Below are 16,382 nucleotides of genomic sequence, written 5' to 3' on the forward strand. Positions count from 1 at the left end.
AGTTCTAAGAGACTCTGGAGGCAGACAAACAAATTGTCAATTGAAATGCAAAAACAAACAATCACAAATACTCGGCCAGCTAGTAAATGACCAACAAGAGGAAAGGGGCAGACAGCCCCAGAAAACAAACAGAATACGAAAACACCAACGGAGGGCAAACAAATGCGTGTGATGCACCAAAACCATCGAAATAAATGAACACATTTCGAAACATGGAGGACACATCCTCCCAGAACAGAACACTCGAAATATGCACATGAGTTTGAGGATTTGAATTTGGATGCGTGTGTGTGTGTCCATGGGGCATCCTTTGAATGTAGTCGGTCTTTCCCTTGGACCTTGGGGGTTAAACCTACAATAAATGGGATGAAAAAACGCATAACAACTTTGACATGTCCTTTTTGCATGCTCCTTGTAGGAAAGTGTGAGTGTATGGCGACTAGCACAAACGGAAAACAAACAGAAAATTTTGGTTATAAATGACCAGAAAAGCAAAGGCTGACGTGTGCTGGTTGAGGTCCATTCGTCGTTGCCTTGATTCTCTTTGGTGTACGTTTTTCGGTTTTGCATCTCCAAAGATTAGAGAAGGAGCTGAATGCGAGCTATATGCAGGCAGGACTGCAGTTGTTGTACATGTTTTGTTGGCCATAAAGGCTGTCAGTGCAAAATGACAACAACAAAAACGTCCATTTTGCTGGTGAGCCAACAAAAAGGAGGCTGATGATTAATCGAATTAGTTTTGTTCGTTTGCCTAAGAGCAGACGAAGCAGCAGTCAGGATGTTTCGTGTGCATGCATCACATACACCATTCAGGCTGTCTTCAAGGACCAAAGGGGTGCAACAAATACTGCGCTTGTCCAACGCAGCAAAAGAAATAACATGACTGTTTGCAGGGCTTAAGAAAAAGTTCACCAAAACTTAGAGGCGGCGTTCGGCGCTGGTGTAAATTTATTTGCAAAATGGACCCACTTGAATGAATGCAAGCCTGTCCGATTGAAGGGATGAGAAGCTATATGCTATGGCTGCCAATCGTAGACTATCTTATTTATGTTATTGAGTTGATTAATGCTCTGAGAGAATACGCATTCATTACGAAGGCTAACTGATTGGTTTTACCCTTCCACCATGGATCACATTTGTCAAGTGCTTTGAACGACTTTTTTAGAGGCTGATCTTTATTGAACTAAAACATGAATGAGAAACACTCGTTGTTATCAGAAAGGATCCCCGCTGTTCTTTAATGGAACGTTTATAAGAAAATGCAGCTAAGGCGTTTTATGTGGGAACTAATGTATCCGGATATAGATTGATTTGGGCCAAACTTGCTATGAGTGGTGAAAGTGATTATTAAACCCAACGTGCTTAAATTAAGTTAAATTCGAAAAAATTGAGTCCTCTAGGGGCTTTAGGAGTCAAATAATATATGGTAACTACATCAGGTAAAGAACCGATTTACACCAAACTTAGCATATATGTTTATAAATACATATATGTCAAGTATGGTGTAAACAGAAGTCTTTGTGCGAAAATTGAGCCAAATTGGGTAAGAATTTCGGAATAAGGGGCGCATGAAAAATTATCAGGAGTTAGATTTACATTTGGGCTAAACATGGACTGATTTAGACCATTTACAAACAAAGCCAACCCTTATTACTTGTTGACGTTGTAGCAGTGTGTTGCGTTCTTTATTTCATCTGCTTGGTTCTATTGAATACCCAGATCGAGGAACTCTGCGACTAATGTGGGGTGCATCCAGAGGGTGCTGAGTCTGATTAGAGTAAATTTGAGACAAACATCCCGCACGTTGGCATCAATGCAAACTTTGTAGAAGTTGAACCGGCTGCATCTGCCGGAACGCAATTGAGCTAGAACTACTCTGGCTTACCGGGGGATACCAATTTCTTCACATTCACCCGGTAGCTGTTTATTGCATCTGAAACCGTGTCTACCTGCATGTTGGTCACTCTAGAGCTGGCGGACTATCAGTGGCATTATCGATAGTTTAATTTTTGCGTCAATATCACTATCGGTAAAAATCATTTTTTTCAACACACAAGTTCATATAGTAAGCTAAACAGTTTTTTTCTATTAAAAAGCTTTAAAAATTACTTCAAAAAGGCACGAGTTTTTCCTATATTTGATAACTTTATGACATCCGTTGATTTTTCCTCTTAAGTACCGACGGCGGTACCGACTGTATAATACCATACACCTACCCTATAACTACAAAAAAGGAAGGGAAATTATGAATATATATATATATATATATATATATATATATATATATATATATATATATATATATATATATATATATATATATATATATATATATATATATATATATATATATATATATATATATATATATATATATATATATATATATATATATATGGGAGCTATATCTTATATATATAAATCAATTTTTGTTTGTTTGTAGATTTGTTTGTTTGCGTGTTCCTTATAGACTCAGAAACGGCTGAACCGATTTTCAGAAACCCTACCCTTAATTTTCAGAAACGCCTTACCCTAATTTTCAGAAACGCCAGATCTCGGAGATGGGTGGTGCGATTTAAGCGAAAATTTGTGTTCTCTCATATAGTACCCTAAAAATAAAAATTTCGTATCCAAATTTCGGATAGGGTATCTAGGGGGGCCGCCCCACCCTGAAACCTACCAAACATATACTTAGACAAATCACGACAATATCGGACCCAAATGAAAGGTATTTAGAATAAGAAAACGTATCTGATATCCAATTGTCGGACCAAGTGTTAGGGGGACCACCCCAACCCCCAAAATACTCCTAAATCGGACATATTTACCGACCATGGCAATATGGGAGTCAAATGAAATGTATTGGCGAGTAGAATACGAATATGATATCCAAATGTGGGACCAAGTTTCTTGGGGTATATGGGAGTAGACCACGCATCTGATATCAACATTAGGGACCAACTTCTAGGGGACGTCCACCACCATAACAACCCCCAAATAGGACGTATTTGCTCACCAAAACAATTTGAGTCTTAAAGAGAGTGGAACTAACTATTTATAGCTTTTAGGGGCAATACCCCAAACCGCACATATTTGCTGACTTTTGCAATAAGGCGTTTAAATGAGATTAGATTTTGATATCCAATATTAAGGCCGATGGCAATATGGGGTTCAAATAAATGATGAACAGATATGTGAGAATAGAGCACGTTGATTATATATTTTCCGGGCATAGTGTTTGGGGACCACCCCAATCCGCAAAACACCCCTAAATCAGGCATATTTACCGACCATGTCAATATGGAGCTTAAGTTAAAGGTATTGGGAATTAGAGCAAGAATTGACACCCATTTTCGGGACGAATTTTCTGGGGATCTACCCCTTTCCCAAAATGCCCACAAACACCAACTTTTTACTTACCATCGCAATATGGGGCTCAAATAAAGGTATTTGGGAGAAGATTACGAATTTGATACCCAAATGTAGGACCATGTATTTAGGGCAATAATCCCTTTCCCTAAACACCCCCCCAAAGGGAAAAATGTTCCGACCATGCCATATGTGGCTCAAATGAAAGGTACTTGAGATTAGAAAACGAATTTTATAACCTACATTGGGCCATGTGTTTGGGGGACGCCTCATCCTGTAAACTCCCCTTAAACCAATGGCAATATGGGGTTTAAATAAATGGTATTTGAGAGAAGAACATTATGTTCATTTCTTCAGGGATAAATATCTGGGGGACCATCTCTCCCCTAAAAACACCACTAAATCAGACATCATGAGAATATCGGGCAAAATGTCCGAATAGAGTACACCTTACATCCAAACTTAAATTCGTGGACCTATAAAGATGATATGGGATTCAGATAAAGGCCACTTATATTGTTAAACTGTTAGTCAAGCGATATACTATTTTCGTAGCATGGTATTTCACAAAAAGCTCTTTAATTGTCGAAAATAACTTTTGTACCATATAAAGTAAAAGAAGACGCAGCGGAGCGGGCCCGGGTCAGCTAGTATTAATATATATATATATATATATATATATATATATATATATATATATATATATATATATATATATATATATATATATATATATATATATATATATATATATATATGTATATATATATATATATATATATATATATATATATATATATATATATATATATATATATATATATATATATATATATATATATATATGTATATTTATATATTAATACTAGCTGACCCGGGCCCGCTCCGCTGCGTCTTCTTTTACTTTATATGGAACAAAATAAAGTAAATTTGGCAGAAAAGGTTTTTTATAACTCTTAGTATTGCTGGTGAGTTTTATAGATTCGCCAGACTTTTACTTTAAGAGTCGCTGCAAACGTATTGACCAATCTTGGCAAAAATTTGCACAACGCTTTTCCTCGTCGACTACCTCAATATGTAAGAAGTTTGGTTGGAATCAGTTTAGATTTAGATATAGCATACATATATATATGTATATATATATATATATATATATATATATATATATATATATATGTATATATATATATATATATATATATATATTTATATATATTTATATATATATATATATATATATATATATATATATATATATATATATATATATATATATATATATATATATATATATATATATATATATATATATATATATATATATATATATATATATATATATATATATATATATATATATATATATATATATATATATATATATATAAATATATATATATATAAAAAAAAAAAAAAATATATATATATATATATATATATATATATATATATATATATATATATATATATATATATATATATATATATATATATATATATATATATATATATATATATATATATATATATATATATATATATTTATATATATATATATATATATATATATATATATTTATATATATATATATATATATATATATATATATATATATATATATATATATATATCAGTTTAGATTTAGATATAGCTCCCATCCATATGTATGTATATATATATTTATATATATATATATATATATATATATATATATATATATATATATATATATATATATATATATATATATATATATACATACATATGGATGGGAGCTATATCTAAATCTAAACTGATATATATACATATATATATATATATATATATATATGAGAGCTATATCTAAATCTAAACTGATTCCAACCAAACTTCTTACATATTGAGGTTGTCGACGAGGAAAGCGTTGTGCTAATTTTTAGCAAGATTGGTCAATACGTTTGTTGCGACTCTTAAAGTAAAATTCTGGCGAATCTATAAAACTCACCAGCAATACTAAGAGTTATAAAAAAACATTTTCTGCCAAATTTCGAGACAATTGGTTATAAAATAAGCACTTTTACGCAATATTGCTCGGAATCGGACGAACATATAAATATAACCTAATTCTAAATTCGAACTTATTTTTTGCTGTAGTTGTCGAAGAAAGCGTTGAAAAAAGTGTTGAAAAGATTGGTCAATAACTATATTTGCAGTGGCTCTGGGAGTGAAAATCGGGCAATATATATATGAGAGAGCTATATCTAAATCTGATATCTATAATATTCACCAGTAATGTCGAGAGTCAAAAGAAAAAACTGCACCCTCTATAGCCTCTAGAAGTCAAATTGAGAGATCGGTAATGCATTATTTAATTCTAAATTTGAAAAAACTTAGAAACAATTACAGAAAACCTATTGTATTTTCAATTTTGACATTAAGGTAAAAATCAAAAATAGACCAATTTTATTGTTGTTTTCATTATAGGACTTATAACTTTAGGTATAGAAGACCAAATCGCATTATTTTGTTTTTGTTTCGAATGAACTCTTTAGATCATCACAAATAAGTCAAAAATATATGCCTAATTATGGATTATAAAGAGAGATATTAGGTACCATATTTCTCCCAATTGGACATATGTCCCCCAATTGGACTAAAATTCCTTTGTTATGCACGTCTGTCAACCAAACTTCACGAAATTTGGCACAGACTTTTTTCTTAAGACACTTTATATTGCCAGTCAGTTTTAGAGAAATCGGTTCATATTTAGAAAAAACTCACATATGTATGCACGATTTTAACTTGAAAAACTGTAGCAAACAGAATAATCAACTAATATTCCAGAAATTTTGCAGATTCTTTTCTTTAGCATCTTCTACTCTGCGTGCTAAATTTGGTACAAATCGGTTCAGATTTGGATATAGCTGCCATACAAATATATATAGCACCCAAATTTAACTTGTGGACCCATAAAACGCAAATTTATGAAGTCTTTATTATACTTTGTCTTTATTATACCCACCACCGAAGGATGGGGGTATATTCATTTTGTCATTCCGTTTGCAACACATCGAAATATCCATTTCCGACCCTATAAAGAATATATATTCTTGATCAGCGTAAAAATCTAAGACGATCAAGACATGTCCGTCCGTCTGTCCGTCTGTCTGTTGAAATCACGCTACAGTCTTTAAAAATAGATATATTGAGCTGAAATTTTGCATAGGTTCTTTGTGTTACACCCTTCGATATCCTACGTCAATTTGACTCAGATCGGTCCAGATTTGGATATAGCTGCCATATAAACCGATCGACCGATTTAGGGTCTTTGTCCCATAAAAGCCACATTTATTATCCGATTTTGCTGAAATTTGGGACAGTGAGTTGTGTTAGGCTCTTCGACATTCTTTGTCAATTTGGCTCATATCGTCCAGATTTGGATATAGCTGCCATATAGACCGATCCTCCGATTTAGGGTCTTAGGCTCATAAAAGCCACATTTATTATCCGATTTTGCTGAAAATTGGGGCAGTGAGTTATCTTAGGCCCTTCGACATTCTTCTTCAAATTGGCTCAGATCGGTTCAGATTTCGATATAGCTGTCATATAGACCGATCGGCCGATTTAGGGTCTTTGTCCCATAAAAGCCACATTTATAATCCGATTTTGCTGAAATTTGGGACAGTGAATTGTGTTAGGCCCTTCGATGTCCTTCGTCAATTTGGCTCAGATCGGTCCAGATTTGGATTTAGCTGTCATAAAGACCAATCGGCCGATTTAGGGTCATAGGTCCATAAAAGCCACATTTATTATTCGATTTTGTTGTAATTTAAGACAGTGAGTTGTGTTAGGCCCTTCGACATTTTTCTTCAATTTGACCCCGATCGGTTCAGATTTGGATATGGCTGCCATATAGACCGATCTCTCGATTTAAAGTCTTGGCCCGATAAAAGGCGCATTTGTAATCCGATTTCATTGAATTTTGACACAGTGACTTATGTTAGGCTTTTCGACATCTGTGTCGTATATGGTTCAGATTGGTTTATTCTTAGACAAAGCTACTAAAAAGACCAATATGTTTTTATACACAATTGAACAATGACTTGTACTTATTAGTATTTGGTCCAAATCGGATCATTTTTCGATATAACTGCTATGGGACATAAGGTTTTCAATTTTAATCGGAGGTGGTGGGTATCCAAAGTTCGGCCCGGCCGAACTTAACGCCTTTTTACTTGTTTTGAATAGCGGTTATTATCTGTAGTTATGAAAAGCACTTGTTCTCAACATCTGACATCTTCTTATAGAAACCCTAACATTTTATTGTTAGATTTAATATAATCGCTTCACCAATTTAATTGCCGACCATCATATATGCGCTGAACATAACAAAAATGCTGATCACAATAAAAATGCTGTCAAAAATTTGCCCTTGACGAATAAAAATCACTTCAATCTACCATTGTAAACGGGTTTTGAAGATTATCTCAAATCAAGTGTATTTGGGCTCTACTCAACTACATTACTCCCACGGCATACCCATGTTTATGTGCATGTTTCGAAAGTTGTGTCAATGGCTTCGTAAGCTAAACAACGGAAGCGGCTCTTGCTGTTGCTCCGAATATTCAGGTTCGTATCCCAGCCATGCTCCGCCGACGTCAAAGTTGTTTGCACCTCTAACAACACATATTAAGTTTCGTGCAAACGGAAAAGATTTTGGTATGCCTATCTCATACATGTATAGCCTTTAATGCATTTATGCTCTAAATGTACAGGCATTTATTGAAAAAATCCTTGCCAGCAGCGACTTTTACGGAAGCTGTGAGGACATCGAAGAAGAAGAGACTATAGAACACCTTCTGCGTGTATGTCCCGCACTAGGTTGTCATTTCGTTGAGAACCTGTCTGATTTAGCGGGTGTAAACCTTCGTAAGTTATTGGGCTTTTAAAAGCGATCTGGATGGTTCAACGGCAGGGACTGTGGAATCACAATGGACGAAAACGTCAAAGTGAGTCTGATGGCAGACTGCCTCTTAAACCTAAACTGGTTTCCTAGATCGCATTTTCGTTTAGTACCACCGAAACTCGTCAGTAGGGGTTGTCAAAAAAGCTATGTATTTTAGGTTGTTTTTCTTCTTTGTAATAGAAACAGATTTTCTTAAAGTCTGCAGCCGGACAATATCCGATTATATGATTTGTAAAGACTTATATAAAAAATGTGCGTAATTTTCATATTGAATTTTGGACGGGCCTACACCAAACTTGCCGTCCATATATATCGTTCAAATTTTGGAATAAGAGAACTTAATATGTGATTTTGTAATCTAAATTTTGATGTATGAAAGATAACAAAATTCTAATTGGGCCGTTTTTTCCAACTTACACGATTTATGTGTGTTATGCGGGGAAGAAATCGGCTGTCGAGCTGGCAAGATTTGGGTCACGCATGGACTCCGAAAATCCATGGCGATGGAGAACGCCCCTCTGTGTTGACTGTTTGGTATGGTGGATTCCAACTATAACGAATGTGTTGACTCGGCGTGGGCTGGCGTTGTAGGCTCCAGGGTTGTCAAGGCCCTGTGAGCGTGGTTCTCTTGAACAAGGATGTTTATCGTTCTCGAGCTGGGGAAACGTGACCTTGGTTTGTTAGTTGTAGTTCTGATCGGCCACTGCAATATCAGGTCTGCAGTGGCAATACCCCGCGATGATGGGGAGATGTGATAGGAGTCATTCGACCCCCGAGTCATTCGGCCCCGAACCATTCTGGACGTCTGCAAGGATCTCGGGTGGCTGACGTGACAACCCTCCAGTCGGTGGGACTTCTGTGGTTCTCTATACCAGCTTTTTGGTTGTTATTTATATTTTTTAATTAGATTTCGCCCATCTTTCTCCTATTTCATTGCTTTCTTGGACAAACAAATTGAGACAGAGGTCTCCGAGTGAAGTAGTTTTCAACTGCGATTGCAAGACGCGTGACCTTTAACCCAACCTAGTATGCAATTTTTAATCAACATTCAACTATTAACCATTCGAAAATGGAAGAAAATGTTTGCTGATTTTGAAAAAAAAATCTAAACAAATTAAGGCTTTCTGAGTGCGGCAAAGCATAAACGTGCTTCATATGCCAAATTTGGGCCCAATTGTGTAAAAGTTGTGGATTTTAAGGACACATCTCCTAAGTTTTGTACTCCAACTTTAGTTGTTGCTATAAAGTTTAAAAATTTTGTATGGCTTTGTTCAGAAGTTAAAAAAAGGGTTTATTGCTATCAAAAACTTAACGCAATGCTGTAACCACTGCATTCAAACTGTTCGATTTCTTTTGTTATCCACTGTCTTGGGACAATGAACTTTTCCATTTTTTTTTTTTTTTTTTTTGCAGAAATTGCAAGAACTATTGCCCATTCCATCAGGTGATGCTGACATGCATTGTATTCTATTCGTCTTAGGATAAACCAAAACGAACAAAGGACTAGTTTTTCTTGATGTTGGCCCTTGTTTTTGTTTTCATCCATTATAAATACATCTAATGAACATTCATTTACAATCTTCAGCTCGCAAGCACAAAACAAACAAAAAATCGTCCATCAATTAAGACCAAATTAGAAGCAACAAACACTAGTCTCTATTCATCTCTGGCCTTCGCAGGCTCGTCTTGCTAAGGAGTATATTTCTCCGCAAGGACTCAAAGCTGAAGAAAAAAAAATCCACCGAGAATGTTTGCCAAAATTACAGTAACAACGTTGTCGTGTGAAGACACATCCATTCCAATCTTCATTCCATTTAACAACGTCCATTGATATTAAAATCTTTCAAAATAAATGAACGAAAGAATGAATGAATGGGTGGCTGGCTGACTGCCTGCCGGCCCAAATGGACGGATAGATGGATGGATGGATAGCATGGCACAAGAAGCTGACACTTTTTCGTCATTATGGCAAAACGAAAGACGAAACCATAATTTCACAAAACGAGCGAACCGTCATGAGATGAACAGCATAACATACAAAAACAAATGCAGCATTAGGACCTCCAAAAAAGAACGAAGCGAAGGAATAAAATTCATAAGAAAAGGATACTCTCTCTCCAAATGGGAACGAGAATTATCAGCAGTTACTGCACTGGGGTCGTTGTTTGTAAGGCTTATTTTTTTACATCTTTTTGTTTTCGGTTATTTTTGGTGTATGTGGCAAATATGTTGGTGCCAGCAGCATGCCATTCAAAATTCTTGTTGACGTGTGGCAATGCGAGAGAAACAGTGGTTTCCCAAGGACCTTCTAAAGAGATTCAGTACAACATCATACAGTAAAAAAATTTCGAACCTCATCACAAGTTAAAATTAACTAAATTTGAGCAGTATTGAACTTCATATAGCGGTTAAGATTTATATGGTCGTTATGAGTTCAACAATTTATTAACAGTTACGAAATTGTTTATACATATTACTATTTCACTTTAAACTTGCCACAAGTAAAATATGAACCCTGTAGCAAATGTCAATAGTAAGTCTATACTAACTTTTTATTGACTTTGTCACCAGAACGACAGATAATTTAGCCCGTAATTTTCGAACTTTTCACTCAATTGAGATTCCATTGCAGGATCTTGTCCGGCTTTAGACCATTGTTTAATGCTTTCTATTCAAAGAATAGTATAGCAAAAAACATTTGAATGTCAGCAAAAAGTGTGTTGTTGCTAGAAGCATTTGACTGGTTTCCTGTATCGCGATTTCATTTTCGACTAAGAAAAATCATCAGCAGGAGATGTCAAATGGATCATGGTGCTAGAGTAAGTTGTAAAGCACACATCTGAATTTGGGCTCTTTAAGACGACTTAATTCATAAGCACAATAGAAAGCCAATCAAATCTTACTTCCCTTATTCAAAGCCAACTTATCCAACGATGCTAATAGCAACAAACACAAACATATTTTGCCAAACTCTTTTGTTTTTCGCACGGCGATCGCCCAACGACGGATTCTGCCAGAGCGGTTTTTATGTATAGGCATTGACCTACACTACATGTGAAGTGCTTTCCGTTTGGTTTGTCTGTTTGCGCTTTTTTTTGGTCTTAAAATCTTATTGAGATTCCATTGCAGGATATTGTCTGGCTTTAGAACATTGTTTAATGCTTTCTAATCAAAGAACAGTATAGCAAAAAACATTTAAAAGTCAGCAATAAGAATTAGATATCACAATTAGTTTAAATTTTAATTTATTTGTTTAAAATATATGTTTAGTAAAGAAAAATCTTTTGTAACAAGGAAATCTTTGGATAGCTGCCAAATGATCCATCAAAAATTGCTGTGTCCAAATACCTGATGTCAGTTGCGTTCAGCATTATCACCAAGAATTATTTTCTTCTGCCGTGTCTATTAAGTGCAAACGAGAAGTTTAAATTGTTGTCCAGAATTGGTTCTACATAAAAGTTATAAGCTTACGTGTTGGTCAGCTTATGTCACTAATTGACATCATTTGTTTAATTTAAAATTTTTTTGTTGTAAAGATTTTTGATCCAGCAAAATTATTTTCAACAAAACGATTAAAAAATAAAGTAAATTATAGTTTGTTAACTGTCAATAAACACAATTTAGGCAAGATTGTAGACATTTTGGTGGCAATCACACACGTAGTAGACAAAAGTGGTGACTAGGGGACACTTAACCCCTGACTTTCTACAGGAAACTTACAGGCATTGAAACTGAAATGAAAGCTATGGAAAAAAGTCGTTATTTGCGAACTCTTTGGAGTTGGTATGTTCTATTTTTAGACAAAATGTCTCACCATTAGAATTAAGTTTATTAAATTGTTCTTTGTCGAGAGTATGAACTCATGAAATAGAAATTGAAATTAACATTTTAGTTATATTAACTATTGCAAAAAAAACAAATTTCTCTAAGTAGTTCATTCAGTAATAAATTTCAGAATGTGTATCGTCAACGATGACACGCTTTTACCCATCTTTAGAAAAGTTCTCGCTTATTTCAAATATAATCGTTTAAGGAGAATTACTAACTCCACCCGAGTGGTGAGCTATTTTATCTATATACATGAGTAGTTAATTTTCAAACTGTGAAAGAATTTTTAACTAGGCGATAGTGGATAAATATCATGAACCAACTTGTATCATGTAAATAACTCATAGTTACGGTAAGCATTTTTCTGAGTGTATAGCGGAATGAGAAAAAGGAAAAATTACTATATGTCTGTGTTGGGCAAGTTAATAAGTTCCAAATTTACTATTTCCTTATTCTGTTAGTTGAGCCAATGCAAAATGTATTTCAAATAGCATCACTGCAACAATAATTTAATTTTGCAAGCATTGAAACTTTGTTCAAATTGCAATATTGCCTATTTATTTTATTTATTCGTTACACCTGAATAACGAGGCAATACAACATTAATGTATGTTGTTCAATTTTATAAAAAAAGTTTTTAAGTCTTATTTTAAATGTAAAAGCGTTGCAAATGCCCTGTAAATTATATTGAAGAGTATTTTAAAAACGAATTCTACCGAAATAAAATTGACATTCCAATACTAGACTCCGTCGTCTCAACGGTATAATTTTTCTTCCCCCATTGGATCTCGCGAACCCGAATCTGTTGTACAGACACCTTGGTTTCTGTCTAAAGATAATCTTGTGCAGAAATTGAAGTGTTCTCATATAAACAAGGATGTCGAAGCCGAATCGAAGTAAAGGGTGTTGGTAAAAGGCGATACATGTTGCATCCTATTGTATGCAACATTCAGCTTGCGTCCACTCTGCGAGTCGCAATGAGCTTACACCCGTATCAAACCTGACACTAAAAGTCCTTTCGTCAGGAGATAAGTGATGTTATGTGGTGTAAACGGGTGAGTTAGCCACAACATCCGTAGTTTCGCATAAATTCGTCCAACAACAGTGTTAATGTGGTTGTCCAGCTTAGAGAACTTTGAAAGACAACCCCCAAATTCTTAGCGCTGGTAACTATTGCGACCTTCTCACCATTTGCAGTGACAATCTTTTATTCCTGTGGACAATCAGACTCTTATAATGATTTCGATTGTGCAAAAAAGTGTAGCATTTTTTCGACATGTCGCACTGAAATCGTAATGGTGTTACCTATAGAGAGTGAAAACGTGTTGAATTTTCTACACCGTGCCAAGTCTACGGTGTAGAATGTCGCACTTAAAATCAGCTACTTTCATTTCATAGGCACATACATTAAAATAACGGCATGCACGAATATTTAGTATATTCGTGAACGCCAATATTTAGATTAACTGTGCGTAGCCACCAATCAAGCAAATTTTGTTTGAACAGAAGAAGAAAAAATTTGTTGAATGCTTGGAAAAAAGCGGGAAAATATTAAAAAAGAAATATATAAAAATGGATAAAGTGAACGCGTTTTATTTAGCTAATGGCATATCAGATGCATTAATGGAAAGTTCTTCATCCGAAGACGAGGATATGATTTTCATCGTATTATTTGGTCGAAATGACAACATATGAACAAGTTCAATTTAAAATGTAAAAAGAAAAGTGGTTCATAGAATTAATTAAAAAAAACGTACTTCAATTACGTAAGTTAATTTTAATATAATTTTGTTAAATTTTACTTTAAACAAAAAATTTTTACACATCTTTAGTTCATTAATTTAAATTTGGTAATTAATTTTACTTAACCAAAATTCTATTGAATTAGTTATTCTATTAGTTATTTCATAAAATTTCCTACATTTGAATAGTTTTGTGCAACTTAAATGTTTAAATGTACTTGGACTAAAAGATTTTTTAACTAAACTAAGCGAAACCACTAACTCCCTAGGAACACCAAGATTTGCTTGAAGCATTTATTCGTGAGATTTGAAGCATTTATTCTTGAGATGCCGATCGAAATGTTGGAAAGAGTATGCCAAAATTGGACTAAGCAGATGGTCCTTTTGAGGCGCAGTCACGACCACCACCACCATGAGTATCGCAATCGGTTTCTTAAAACTGGGTTTTTGCAGGATTTTTTCTTAATCGGTTTCTTCCCAAAAATAAGCGGTTTCTTATTAATGAATCATTTATAACGGTACTTTATGATAATTATCACTTTACTTTCATTGAAAATGTATCGAAATTCTTTCCTCAGAGAAAATTCTACTAACATTTCTTCTATAAAGATAATGTTATGGTCTTTAAAGAAATTTTAATTAAAATTTGTTCTTTGCAATCGAAATTTCGAATATCAAAATATTTAGGTTTTGGTTTTCCCAGCGAATAAAAGTTTCATCAAAGTTCTGCCTTAAAAATAATTTTTGTGGAAGCATATTTCGTCAATTTTTTAAGATAAAATTTCATTCAAATTTTCAGAAATATTAAGAAAGTATCTTATTCAAATTTTACCTGTTTGAAATAAATCAATGTTGTCTAAGAAACTGAAAGAGATATGCAAATCACTGTTTAACTCCATCTAATGGATTTTTACAAATATTTTGTCGTGGCTTATTTTATTTAAGAAAACTGGTTGTATAAAAATCTTCAAAACTTAAACCAGTTTTTTAAAAAGCTTATTTTTCGAATAGTTCGGTAACCAGTTTTAGGAAAAGATGTCTTCAACAACCGAAGTCAGTAGTATTTGGTTCATCGCAAGGAAATGGTCTCGTTCATTCTTATCGAATTCTCGCGTCATATACCCAAGACAAATAATTATATGTGGAAAAAAATGTTGCTGCTTTCCATCTAACAATTCCAACAATTTAAGGGCAAAATGTTCACTTCCTTGAACACATTTCCATTCCATAACTAATTCTCTGTGTCAACTTTATGAAACATACCGTCATTCTTCATATCTGTGGAGGTTTAAAATTTCCCTAGAAAATATTTATATATGTGCATTATTAAAAAAGTAAGTTTTAGGAGCTAAAAAGTCAAGAATTTTAAATTTTTTGGTTATAACTGTGACATATACTCGGATAACAATTTTTTTTAATAAAATTGTATAATAAAATTTTTTTTAATAAAACAATTTCGGGAATGGAGCGCAAATTTTACATTCATTAAAAGCGTGAACGAAACGTTTTTCATATTGGGCCAACATTATAAAAAAGTAATTATAGCCCTTTCCCTATTATTTTTTGGGATAACACCACGCAAACAACACAATTTACCAAAATAATAGGTCTGTTCCCGTACTTTTCCAGGAAAAATTTGCAGGAGAGTAAGAGCCATTTTTTCTTTTTTCTTTTTAAAAAATTTGCAAGCAAAAGTACGTGGACGACTCCCAGCTAAAATTTGCAGAAAAACAGCTGATTTTTGTTTTGGTTTGCTTTTTATTTGCATGCTTGCTAAACAATTTTTTTAAATACAAAATGCTGGCAATACTTGTGACGTATTTTCCTTAGATGAACGTAAATTTATTGACCCGAAAGTGAAAAGGCTAGAAGGGGAGCCATTTGTATATCCGTGATCTCAACGCCGCTGGACAGCCATCACAAATTACCGTGCAATTGCATGGCAGCCGATTGTACGTATCGCATTGGCCCGATGGAGTCTTTCATTGGCCCGATTGAGTCTTTCAGTGTACAACACACTGCTACAACAACAAAAACAACCGTGCATCATCCGTGGCGCCAAGTCGTGCAAAGCGCTGGTTCCAGACAGAATCTCTACGCTGATGCTGAAGAATCTGGATCTGCCTGGAGTCAATTACCTTAGAACGGTACTCAGCCTATTTGAACACTATTATAGTACCCGATCATTTCGAAGGCTGCATAGGACTACAACTGCTTTACATGCCATCACAAAAGTACACTTGTTGTGCTGACAAAGATACCTTGGACTAACCATCTCATGCTTTTGGGTATTGTGGTTAGAAAAATTGCTACGACCACTGATGTGAGGCTAAGGGAGCTTTATATTTGGTCATGTGACGGCTACGGACATTTTGTTACCGTTGAAGATATCTGTAACCGTTTACAATTGGCAGACTAATTTGCACTAATGTTTTCTAATCCCATTGTGTGTCACTTGTTTAACTGACTAACTAGACCCACTCAATTCCATGGCAGC

The 16,382-nt window shown here is 34.3% G+C and overlaps 2 long non-coding RNA genes across 2 annotated transcripts; one reads left to right on the plus strand and one right to left on the minus strand.

Moving 5' to 3' along the window:
• The first annotated feature begins 11,140 nt into the window (after nt 1-11,140).
• On the plus strand, nt 11,141-11,918 carry LOC131997301 (uncharacterized). The gene is made up of 3 exons (XR_009398182.1): nt 11,141-11,388; nt 11,445-11,516; nt 11,586-11,918. It is a non-coding gene; the product is annotated as an uncharacterized LOC131997301 (long non-coding RNA).
• On the minus strand, nt 11,531-12,007 carry LOC106090650 (uncharacterized). Its single transcript, XR_001221864.2, has 2 exons — nt 11,787-12,007; nt 11,531-11,717 (listed from the first exon to the last, which is right to left on the minus strand). It is a non-coding gene; the product is annotated as an uncharacterized LOC106090650 (long non-coding RNA).
• Nucleotides 12,008-16,382: the final 4,375 nt, after the last annotated feature.

This window comes from Stomoxys calcitrans, chromosome 4 (assembly GCF_963082655.1).
Source record: "Stomoxys calcitrans chromosome 4, idStoCalc2.1, whole genome shotgun sequence".
Lineage (NCBI taxonomy): Eukaryota > Metazoa > Arthropoda > Insecta > Diptera > Muscidae > Stomoxys > Stomoxys calcitrans.